Source organism: Cnephaeus nilssonii, assembly GCF_951640355.1.
Source record: "Cnephaeus nilssonii genome assembly, chromosome: 14".
NCBI classification, from domain to species: Eukaryota; Metazoa; Chordata; class Mammalia; order Chiroptera; family Vespertilionidae; genus Cnephaeus; species Cnephaeus nilssonii.
The window spans coordinates 67,594,255-67,607,696 of NC_137085.1; the positions used below are offsets into that span (position 1 = coordinate 67,594,255).

Consider the following 13,442-nt stretch of genomic DNA (forward strand, 5'->3'; position numbering starts at 1 on the left):
GTTGGAATTCGAGATAAAAAATATCAGTCAGTGTTATGCTTATCCACATACACTGATCAGAAGTTGCAAGGAGATTATGTGCATGGCCCATGTTACCTAGAGGTCAGACTATTTCATTTATGGCTTATTTTAGGACAGATTATATGGACAGGGCCTGTGTTGCCTAGCATTGTACCTGAATGTACAAGGTGTTTAATAAATGGTTGATGTTATTAGTTGCAAAGCATTAATGGTAATTTAATATCCCAAACTATTCATTGTACTTTATAGCATGAGTTTAGCAGAAATCCTTTTCTTAATATAATTGCAAATAAATCTTTATGCAGTTATTTCCTTTCTTTGGTTCTTTTTTCCCCCAGAAATTTTGTTAAGATAATTGGATTTGAAGTAAGAGTTGGCTTAGGTATAGTTTGAATAAAATGTAGAATACGGTAATCTTTTAACAGTTATCCTATATAATAAAAGCCTAGGTGGCGTCATGCCCTTGCATGATGCCCTCGCACGACATCATCACAAGATGGTCGCCACAAGATGGCTGCCATAAGATGGCCACCACAATATGGCCACCACAAGATGACCGGCAGGGGAGGGCAGTTGTGGGTAATCAGGCCAGCAGGGGAGGGCAGTTGGGGGTGATCGTGCCAGCAGGGGAGCAGTTAGGCGTCAATCAGCCTGGCAGGGGAGTGGTTACGGGGTGATCAGGCTGGCAGGCAGAAGAGGTTTGGGGCAATCAGGGAGGTAGGCGAGCGGTTAGGAGCCAGCAGTCCCGGATTGTGAGAGAGATGTCCGACTGCCGGTTTAGGCCCGATCCCTGTCTGGCAGTCGGACATCCCTTGAGGGGTCCCAGATTGGAGAGGGTGCAGGTTGGGCTGAGGGACACCCCCCTCCCATGCACAAATTTTGTGCACCGGGCCTCTAGTTAAAATATATTCAAAAAAGGATTAAGCTAAAATGATAGAAAGAAAATGGAGTGTTTTTAACGCAGTTGAAGGGAACACACTATTATAAAAACTCAAAGGATGGTGAGAAGTGGAAACCCACAAAAGAGGAGCAGCAACTTGCAGTTTGTGAGAGCAGGTAAGAGGCTGAGGACCAAATGGAGAGACAGAAGGCCTTAGAAGAGTGTATGCACCTTGCATAATTCTTTGTTTCTACAACCTGAGTTTTCTTTTTTTTTCCAGGGGAGAGTGCGAACACAGTCCCCCGCTACCACAAATTATGCAGTCGAGTTTTCCACATTTGGGGAAACCACAGGGGTCAGCATACCCGGAGTGCTATGGATAAGCCTTACCCTGGGGAAACCACCTTTGTGATCATGGTATCTCCCCTGCCAGGTAAGTATAACCTGAGTTTTCTTTATATTTTTATTCATTTAGGAAATTTCTTCCTTGAATGATGGCATGCAAATAGTATCTAAGAGGCTGACTAAATTAAGTATCTTAAGGACTGTCACTTTCAACGTTCTGATAATCAGATCATGGTGATATTACTTGTAACAATCTTCTTCTCTCTTAAATTCAAATTTCCTAAGGGACAAATTCAAGGAGGCTGTAATTCCACCTCAATTCTTTCCGTCATGGGTCCAACATTCAAAGATGCAATCACAGAGATTTCCCTGCCCTTGAAATAACATTATTCAAAAGCATTTGTGTGAGCTTTGGAGAGCTTGGCAGCATCTTCTCATCTTTAACTGTCACAAGGTTTAGTTGTTCAGATATCCTACCCAAGAAGAACCTATACCAAGAAGAACCTATACCAATGCAAATTTTCTAAGGCTGGACCCAAAACAGTGACTAAGTACACATCCTTCTGCAGATATGAGAGCCAACAGATGGGTACCTACACTGGCCAACTTTATTGCTGGAAACCTAGGCAATATAAAGCAAAATCCCTAAATGTCCACATAACATTTGACTCAAGTGAAAGTCTACAAATTTATCTTAGGGGAAATAATAAGAAATAGCTACAAAATTTTAGGAATCACAACGTTAATTATAAAAGTAAAAAACTGGAAAGTATATAAATATTGGTGATGGTGAACTGATTAAATAAATTATGGCTGACTTAGAAGTTCCATTATAAGATATGCATTCAATAGAAGTAAAAAGTTACTTAGCTACTGAAAACAACTATAAACAGAAACATGTAAAACATTCATTAATAGAAGAAAGATACAAATGACCAGAAAATCTGAGTAAATGTTTCACCTAAGAGTAATAAAAAATGAATGTTTAAACTATAAATGATACCATTTCCATCCCAAAGTAGGCTGTGAAATACTAAAGGGTTAATGCTTCCTGTGTGGGCCAGGTTAGATTTCTGATTGGAACTGGCAGAGAATATTAGGATGTCCGAGGAGGGAAGATTCTACTTCAGATATATTTGGAGTGGGAAAATTGGGGTGGGGAGGGAGAGAATCATTTTCATAATGAATCTATTGAAGACTCATTAATATAATAATTTCACTAATATAGAACCAGACCTAGATTATAGTTTAGTTCATAAAATGGAAACCAATGGTCTATAGTCCAACAAAAGCAGAGTTTAATTTATAGCCTTATTTTCTTGGAAGCAAGTAGTAGTGGCAGGTCCGTCCATGTGGTCTACTGATTGCATACAGACACAGTGCAGCTGGGTTGTAGATGCAATGGGGCAGTTCAGAGTGGCTTTATTGTGATCCACTGGCACCAGGAGGCCAACCTAAGATATATCATTGAATAACAGTCTATTTTGTGAAGATAATTTATTTGGAATCAGAAGACCTGGATCCAAATGCCAGCTCTGTCTTTTATCATTGTGGGAGCTCATACAACTCATAAATTTTCCTGAATTTCAGTTCTAGTGGTGTGCAGGAACTGGCTTAGGCTGGCTTGTTGGAGCTCATCACGAACACGTCTTCCCAGACCCATGTTCAGTGATGTTACATCAGTAGCTTGAAATTAGGCAAGATGGATATATTTATATCACAGAAACTAGCAACCATTATAAACTAGGACTCCTCACATTCAGAAGAGCCAGTTGTAAGGCTTTTATCAGTACACCATTGGTGTAAACAAAGGGTTGTTAAACAATGTGACAGAGGGATTTAAAAGTACCTTGTGAAACATAACATGTATTGTGAGGTTTTGTTAATAATATCATTCTGTGCATAGTGTTTTGATAGATGGCACTTTGAACAGAGTTATCAAAGGCAGCCTTTATGTTTAATGAAAGAAAAAGAGTTGAGAGAAGAGGGTAATTAGTGAGAGCTGGAGTAGGCTTTCTAGAACATAAAGCTTTAAACAAGTTCAGGAAAACATGAACCAAGAATGGGAAATAAGAGAACAAATTAGGTAAAGGGAACAGGTAAGATGATCTGAAACAAAAATAGGTCAAAATCTGAGGACACAAATTTTAGGCAGAACTGCACATAATATGAAAGACATCTTTTACTTTTTTATGTTCTAGAAAAGTCAGATGAGATTTTTTAAGAGAATTTTTTTCTCTTTTTATTTCCTTCATTGATATTGGATTGAGGTGACAGCTCTTATCAATACAGTCAATACCTGGACATGTGCGTGCATTATTAACAATCACATATACAATATTTACACAGGAAAAGATAAAATATAATGTAGGGATATTTTATACATAACTCTGTGTATAAAGGCATGTGATGACAAAATAAGGGTAGTTAAGATTTCAAATGTTTTTTAGGCTGAAAATGTCTGTTGAGGGTCAAAGGGGAAAATTGAAGATTTTGGCACTTAAGTGACCCAAGGCCTCACTAGGACAACGTAAGTAATTCGAAAACCCCATCAATGTGGATGTGATAGCATAAGACAGCCTGGACTCCCCCCCCGCCCCCCACCATATCTATTTTCTCATTTTATAATCACTTTTAAATGTACAACTAAAAAATAAATAAAAACGTGATATCAGCATTATAAAACAAAGACCAATTTTTATTATTTATAATTCTCCTCCCACCCCTACATACTGAAAATAAAAAGTTAGAAAGTATGTGAAAAGAGGAATAGTTACAGGAAAAACATATTGTATATGAATATAATGCAGTACAAGAGATAAAAATGTTTTTAAAAAGTGAGATTAGAGAGCACTGAAATCATCAAGGTATAAAAAACAGTAAGCAATCTGTGCAACCTTCCTTCCTTTCCTTCACTCTCCCCTCCAACTCATCGTCTCTATTCAACCCAGAATCCCCTTTTAAAAGGTCCTTTTATAAGGCGCGCATCTGATTCTAACACTCTTGGTTAAGAGCATTATATTACAGGCACCGTGAGACCCAAGACCCTTCCAAATGTATCACAGGCTATCTTTCCCAGCACATTGCTTCTCTCTTCTTCCTCAGTGTACCCTAAGCTTCAGCAACATAGCCAGACAATTCCCAAATGCCTTAGACTTTTTTTAAATTTATTTTTATTTCAGAGAGGAAAGGAGAGGCAGAGAGAGAGAGAGAGAGATAGAAACATCAATGAAGAGAGAGAATTATTGATTGGTTGCCTCCTGCACAACCCCCACTGGGGATCAAGCCAGCACCCGGGCATGTGCCCTTGACCGGAATCGAAGCCAAGATCCTTCAGTCCACAGGCTGACGCTCTATCCACTGAGCCAAACCGGCTAGGGCCAAAGGCCTTAGACTTTTGTCCTCCACTAAAAAAGAGGTAAACTGTGTAGTAGAAGAAACTGGGCTTTGGCAAAAATTCACATTGAGTCTCTACCACTGAGCAGTTGTGGTGTAAAGGGTAAGTTATTTGACTTTGCATTTTCTCCAATTCTTAGTGTGTAAAATAAATACAATAGCCTGGCTAAGATTATTGTGAGAAATGAATGAGATGACATATGTGAACTGTCCGTTAAGATATCTTCGACTTTTAGTTATTGGTGATAAGGACGTCTGAGCTGGATATTCCTCCTTTATCTCTCCGGATATGCACCTTCCTTTTCCCACTGGCTGTACATCCCAGGAGGCCTACATCAATAATCAATAATTAGAAAGAACTTGATTCTTTTGAAATACTCCAGGGGCCTTTGCAGCAACTGAGTGTTCCCATTCTGGCTAAATTTTGACAGTCACCTCTTTAGGTAATCTCACTTTGCATAATGCCAACTTTGTCACTGGAGATAAGGCAAGCTGAATAATTCCATCCATAAGGGCCTTGCAGTGACCTCTGGAGTAGAAAGTGAAGCTGTTGAAATGTATGGAAGAACATAACTGTTAAAACAAGAAGCTGAACTGCCTTTTTTTTTTTTTTGGTGAAAAATGCCAAGAGGACTATACCTTTGAACTTGGCCTATAAAACTTAGAACTGAGGAATTTCATATGGAGCAGAATGAAGGAGATTTAGTTGTCAATTAGATTAAAAGAGATCTAACTCAGTAAGGACCAATATGTTTTTCTCTTTAGGAGACATAGAAAGGTACCACTCCAAAACAAATCCCTGCCTAGGAACATTATGTAGAAAGTCAGAGAAAGACAAGAGCCATATGATTCCATTCATATGTGGAATCTAATGAACAAAATGAACTAACCAAAGAAAAAAACTTCATGAACTTGTACAACAATGTGGTGAATGACGAGGGGAGGAGGTGGGGGAGAGCTGCAGGAGGGCACAGGGGGATAAATGGGGATGGACAGACACTTGACTCAGGGTTGTGAAAACACAAGACAGTGTACAGATGGTGTGTTGTGGATTTGTACACCTGAAATCTGATTTTGTTAACCACTGTCCCCCAATAAATTCAATAAAAAGAAAAAAAATAAGTTCTTGATTAGGTTTGCTGATAATTTAATATTCTGTAAGCTTAGAACTTTCTAAGAATGCCAATGCATATTAAAATAACTTATATATTTAATTTAAGCTATTTTATTTTTTGTTCTCCCTTGGGTTTTTGAAACACAGCATTATCATTCAACATTATTATATAAATATGTGTCCTCTTAACTGAAATAGAACTGGTCCTTCAAAAAGACTAATTCTTCTGAAACCTCTATTGTATTTAACTCTAAAGCTACCTCTCCATTCTTGTTTTCTAAGGGGAGTTCATGCCCATCACCACCACCTCAGTTCTCATGGTCACCTCTAACACAATTTAACTCATTATTCCTAGTACCAAGCTTGCCCACTCATTCCAAATAGCTTTTTCTCTTAAGAACTAAAAAAATCTATTCGATTTATCTCTAGCATTATTACCTTTGCAACATTCCTGACCTAGTAGAAACACAAACTCATTCTCTCTCTCTTCTTCTCTTCCTCTCTCTTTCTTTCTTTCTCTCTCTCTCTCTCTCTCCCTCTCTCTCTCTCTCTCTCTCTCACACACACACACACACACACACACACACACACACATCATAGAAATAAAAAGATGAAAATAAAGGAGAATTACTGCATTACTGTGCTTATTTTAATTATCCAGTAATACCAGTTTTAGAGACAATTGCTTTTAGAATACAAGATATTTCTCTTTCTACCAAGTTTTCAGCCACTGGCATCTCCTTACTTCCCACATCCCTATCAATACTTATCTCCCCCATTTTGTTATATGAATGATCTTTCTTCCTTTTTATTTTTAATTTCATTAACCATGTATAGATTAAATGTAGGCTGACTACTTTATTCATTCAATCTAATAGCATTTATCACATGACTTCTATTGACAAGATATCACGGTACTCTGATTCCTAAGTATACCAATAGCTTCCTAATTATTTTCCATAAATATACTAGTAGTTCCTCCCGCACTACCTGCATTAAAATCCTTTTTATCTTTTTTATTTCTTTGTTTTCAAACGTCAATGTTGTATTATTGCCCATTAGTATTGATTTGTATTCAACATTTCTGTATGTGAGTGCTAGCTACCTGCCCAATATTGCCTCCCATGTAGCCAAAAGTATTTAATCAATGACAATTTCTGGCCGGATTTATTAATTTGCTACTTTCTGTATACACCCTCTATTTTCTAATCTTTGAACAATAAAGACATAGTTTCAAATCAATCAAAAACAGGTCAAAACACACTCCTTACTCTGTTTTCGCACAGGTTGTTACTATGTATACTTCAGAAGATCTGCTTTGGCATTTCGCAACAAACATGAGGCTATCTGCAGCATTCCCCAAGAAATACATGTTCATCTTGTTATTTCCTATGTATTCTAAATGTCCAAATTAAATATATAATTAGGATAAATATGCTTTCAGATTAAAAATATCACCAACATTGTGATATTGTGAAGGAACTATTTTAATTCCCCCTCTCCCCCACACACAACAACAACAACAACATGGACAATCAGGATAACCACCAGCAACAAACTCAATTAATCTCTTTACCTTCATAATGGGTGCAGGTTACTCAATCTCCAGTTGCAGGGGCTAAGTATTATAACAGGATATGACACTTGCTAACTTGCTATATTTTTGTTTCTATTTGTTTCTATATATCCTATATAATAAAGAGGTAATATGCAAATTGACCATCACTCCAACACAAGATGGCCGACCCCATGTGGTCAAAGATGGCCACCCCCATGTGGACACAAGATGGCCACCACCAGATGGCCAGCAGGGGAGGGCAATTGTGAGCAATCAGGCCAGCAGGGGAGGGCAGTTGGGAGGGACCAGGCCTGCAAGAGAGAGCAGTTAGGGGTGATCAGGCCTGCAGGAGAGGACAGTTGGGGGTGACCAGGCCTGCAGGGGAGGACAGTTGGGGGTAACCAGGCCGCAGGGAAGGGCAGTTGGGGGTGACCAGGCCTTCAGGGGAGGGCAGTTAGGGGTGACCAGGCCGGCAGGGGAGGGAAGTTAGGGGCAATTGGGCTGGCAGGGGCACAGTTAGGTGTCAGTCAGGCTGGCATGGAGTGGTTAGGGGGTGATCAGACTGGCAGGCAGAAGCGGTTAGGGGCAATCAGGCAGGCAGGCGAGCAGTTGGGAGCCAGCAGTTCTGGATTGTGAGAGGGGTCCTAGATTGGAGAGGGTGCAGGCTAGGCTGAGGGACACACACCCATGCATGAATTTCATGCACCGGGCCTCTAGTACATATATAATAGAATATACATTCTAACATGCATTTATGGTGGATTATAATGATGTATACTCTATCAAGTTAAGATAAATAGAAAAGAAGGAAAATAAGAATAGAAGAAGAGAAGAAAAATAAAATACAAAAGAAAGGAGGGACAGTGGAAGAAAAATTGAGGATAAGAGGGAAAATGGTAAAAAAGTAAGATTAAGTTTTAGCCAGAGTGATATCATAGAACAAATCATTTCTGATATAGAAAATTAACTTCTTTTTAACTCAGCTAGTTGGGGCAGAAAGGCTAACCTCCCATGCTGCATAGGGTGCTACTCAAAGATTATTATTTCCCTTTACTGAATCACTCTACTTGGGGGCAAATGATTATAGTAATTAAAGGCACAGATTCAGGTTTTACAGCTCACCTGGTTCCCTGTGCCAAGTTACTGCTTATCACAGAGAGGTTTCTGAGGCCATAGCACAGCAAAGAACTTGAGAAGTGAAATTTGGATTTGGTGTCAATACTTGCAAATTTTCTTATGGGTTCCTGCTCATTTGCAGCCCAGAACAATACAAGTGGGAAAGTGTGAAATGACATATGCTGGAGGGAAAGATGGGAGCTGGGCGAGAGGTAGTGAAGAATGGTTCTATTTTAAGAGGGTGCTTAATTTCATTATAACCAACTGTTAGCCTTTTCCTCACAATCCTGTTTACTCAACACTGTCATTTTCCAAATAAGTGTGTGTCTGACTTTCACCCATACACCCATGTGGGAGTGTGAGAGTCACTCTAAGGAAGACTTCTTAGTTGGCCAAGGCATCCTAACAGAACAAAAACTTGTAAAGCAACTGGCAGCCCAATCCTTGATTGGTCCAAATAAATCATGATGGACTATTGGGGGACAATGGGGGGGGGAAAGAGAGGAGAAAAACAGAAAAGAGGATCTGATTATTTCACTACCTTGCTTAAAAGGCTTCCACAGCCCTGTGCTCTATAAATGGAGGCCGTGCTGAGTGGCTATTGGGTAAGACCAGCACATGACTTTGGCAGTAGACTGGGTTCTTTATATGTAATATTATAAAAAATATTATACAGATGTACCTTTATATGGTTGACCAGCTAAAATCACTTTAGTTCAGTGTATAGCCAATAAGAAATACTCAAAAATCTTGAGTATTATCATGATTATAAATAGGAATGTGGAGTGGTAGATTTAGAAACACTTTTAGAGGATTAAAGGATTATTTTTAAAATTCCAGATGAGAGCACTCAGCTCAGGGATGTTTCCTAACTCTCTCAAAGGCTCCAGGTGGGAAGGTGGTCCTTTGTTCCACAGTCCAGAGCCCTGGTGTATGACCAAAGAGAACAGTGTGCTTTGAAGTTCATAAAGGTTAAACATTTAGAGCATTTGCCTCATGGGTGGTGCCAGAATTTCTAACATTTGCTCCAAAAGATTCTGTAAACAGTATTAGAAATGAATTATATATGTTTAATGTCATATTCACTATATCACTGGATATGAGGGACACAGGGCAGGCCTCCAATAACCAGCCCCTTCCTCATATCACCTTAACTCCCAATGAATACATGTAGGCAACATTATTTTCATGTAGTTATTTTTTCCCATAAATAGTGGTCATGTGTTTAAATTAAACATTTGTTAAAACAAGTGGAAAAAGTTCTGGTTGTGTGCCAGTCACGCACGGATGAGATCATTTTCGTGTCCCAAGTTCTCGCTCACCTGATACTTTCCCACAGAGTTCAGCCATCTCATCTTTCAGAGAGGCAAGCCAACATAATTTTAATACCTACCTTTGCTTTCCTCCTGAAAGAAGAAAGCAGATGCAGCATGCTCATTACTTACATGAGCATGTGCACGTGTACATTTTACCATTCACATGGAACTTTGCAGCTGACAGTGGTGTCAGCGAGTCATTGCTATTGAATCTAATGTATTTTTTAAAATGATGTTAAATGGTTAAATATATCCATGAATGAAATTCTGTTGTATAGAATTCAGATTTTAATAGGTTTACAATTCGGATTTCTTATTTCATTTTTTAATTCATTTTCTTTTTTTTGCTGTCTTTCTTTTCTTTTAATCCTCGCCTGAGGACATTATTCCATTGATTTTTTAGACAGAGTGGAAGGGAGGGGAAGAGACACAGAGAGAGAAACATCAATGTGAGAGATACACATCGATTGGTTGCCTCCCACACATGCCTGGACCAGGACTGGGGATCAAGCCTGCAGCCAAGGTATGTGCCCCTGATCAGAATTGACCATCGACCCTTCAGTACTAGGGCTGACACCCTATGCACTGAGCCAAATTGGCTGGGACAAAGCTTACTCAACAGATGTGCAAGTGAGTGAGTGTGCGTGTGTGTGTGCGTGTGTGCGTGCGCGCGTGTGTGCTATGTTTCAAAGCCATTGCAAAGGTAAACAGAGCACTGAAGATAGCACAGTAACAATGCCCAGGACACACTGAACAATAGCGCATGCTAGTATGGTTGCTCCCTTCTTCTGAACAGACCACTAGAACAACGGTCTCTGCAGGCCGGAGCAGAGATGCCAAATTAATTATCTGGCCCATTAATTTCATTCTAGTAATGATAAAACTGAGTACCCTGGAGCTGAAAATCATACATTTAGAGAGAGAGAGAAAGAAGGAAGGAAAGAAGGGGAAAGAAAGGAATGGAGAATACAGAAGAGAAAAGGCATTATGTAATGTGATTCAGCCTTCTTAAAAATTTATTTTCCATTTTATTTGATAATATGTACATAATTAAATTACAAACCAGGCAAGCTAAGAGTCACATGAAGCACTCAGAGTTGAACAGTTGTTTGTTTTATGGGGCTTTTCTGCTAAAAAATAACAAGACACTTCTCATATTAAAATAAAAATGCTGGAAGTCATTAACAGGACTGCACAGCCATAAACATAAAAATGCTCCCACCAAACCAGTGGAAGGGCTACGTAGATTTTTACTCAACTAAAAACAACAACAACAACAAGTTGCAATAAAACAAAACCAAAATAAGTGCCGGAGCTAGGAAGCTCATGAGATTTCCTATGACTTATGCCCTGGCATTAATGAGAAAGTGAGGCGGCCGCTTCATGACTGCCCGTGGCTTGTTATGTGCAAGATAAAGACCAACAAAATATAGGAAGCGAAAGTGTGTTCTTGATCGGAACCTATGTTTGAAAAATTCTGAACAACAAAAACAAGAAGTGGAAAATACATGATATATGTTTCCCTGGCTTTTTATTGTGATACTAGTAGCCCTGCGCATGAATCTGTGCGCCAGGAGCTCACTGCCGCCCTCCTGTAGCTCTCCCGCCCTCTGCCCCACCCTCCTGTAGCTCTCCCATCCCCCTCTTCCCCCTCATAGCTTGCTGCCCTGCCCCCTCCTGTGGCTCTCTGCTGCCCGCTTATAGCTCGCTGCCCCACCCTCCTCCTGATCCATGATCCAGTCATTACACGGTTGGTCGTTATACTTCACAGCGTAATGACCATTTGCATATTACATCTTTGTTATATAGGATAAGCTCTCACAATGTACTCTCATGTCTTCAAATTCCTATCATTTTTCTTCTGACAAAAACCTGAAAAGTCAATTGTTGGGCAATAATTTCAACATTTTTCCAAGAATACTTCTGAAATGAGTTAAACATGCAGAGTGTCACCGCAGTTAATTGATAAGAAAAGGTCTGGGTCTCTTACAAGTATCTTTCCTCTGTGTCAACATGTAGGACAACCCAATCAGGCTGAGACCCAAGTAGCTACTCAGAGTTCACAGACACACACCTCTGACAGCTGCTAGTTGCCAGAACACATCCTCATGCAAGCTGCTCAACTATGGAATTTTTTTTTCCCCTTCCAATATGACAATACATCATTACAAATCAGGTATTAGGGACAAGCATTCTAAAAAACAAGTGTATGAATTTTATAACTGAGCTATATAGAAACAGGCTAAGATGAGTTATTTAAAGACCAGACACTCCTGGGAACATGATATTTAATGAACTACATGCTCCTTTATTAGGCTTCATTTCGAAAGTCATCAGGGATCTTGAGGGGCAAGATAATTTTCTCCTCAGCTTTTTTCCCACCAAGTTTTTAATGTGGTAAAATACACATAACACAAAATTGACCTTCTTGACCATTTTTAAACCACTTTATTGAATATGATTGATATATAAAGAGCTACACGTGTAATATATAAGACTATTCAATGAATTTGGGGATATGTATATATCAAACATAAATATGCAATCGTATCTATCACCTCCCAAAGTTTCCTGCTCCCTGTATTATTATTATTGTGTGTGTGGAAAATAAGATTTGATATACGATCTACTCTTTGGGAAACTTTAAATCCACAATACCAATTTTAAGTGGACAGTTCAGTGGTAGCAAGTACATTCATATAGCTGTGCAACTACCCCCACCATCCATTTCATCTTGCAAAAGTGAAACTCTGTACTCATTCATCTTAACTCTCTATTCTCCCTAACTCCCAGCCTGGCCACCACCATTCTCCTTTATGTCCCCATGATTTTGACTAAGTACTTCATATAAATGGAATAATACAATATCTGTCTTTTTGTGACTGGCTTATTTCGCTTAGTATAATGTCCTCACTGTTTATCCACATTGAAGCATATGTCAGAATTTCCTTCTTTTTTAATGCTGAGTAATGTAATATTACATTTATCTCATTTTGCATATTTATTCATCTGTTCATGAACACTTGGGTTACTTCCACATTTTAGCTGTTATAAATAATGCTATGAGCATGAGTGTTCAAATATTTCTTTGAGATCCTCCTTTCAATACTTCTGAATATATATAAAAAAGTGAAATTGCTGAATTATACAGTAAACTTATTTTTAAATTTTTGAGAAACTGCCATACTGTTTTCCAAAGTAGCTGTACCATTTTACATTGCCAAAAACAGTGCATAAGGGCTCCAATTTCTCCACATACTCACCAATGCTTTTTTTGATATATAGTAACCATCTTAATGGGTGTGAGGTGGTATTTCATTGTGGTTTTGATTTGCATTTTCCTAATGATTAATCATGTTGAACATTTTTCTTGTGCTTACTGGATATTTGTATAGCTTCTTTTTTGTTGTTTAATTTTTTATTGTTCACCCTATAAAATTTTTTATTTTTAATAAAAAAAACAACTTTTGAATTGTTTTCCAAAACAATTCTGCCCACTTTGGAATTAGATTGTTTTTATTGTTGTTGAGTTTTATGAGTACTTTACATATGCTGGATATTAATATTATTAACAAACTAAAGGCCCAGTGCACGAAATTCATGCACTCGCCGAGCGGGGGGGGGGGGGGGGGGGGGCCCTCAGCCCAGCCTGCACTCTCTCAAAGTCTGGGAGCCCTCGGGGGATGTCCGACTAAC

The 13,442-nt window shown here is 38.9% G+C and overlaps 1 protein-coding gene across 13 annotated transcripts in view; it reads right to left on the bottom strand.

The window, feature by feature from the left end:
* Positions 1-13,442, bottom strand: part of LINGO2 (leucine rich repeat and Ig domain containing 2) — a 1,264,400-nt gene that overhangs the window by 466,818 nt on the left and 784,140 nt on the right. The gene's annotated exons all lie outside the window — the stretch shown is intronic.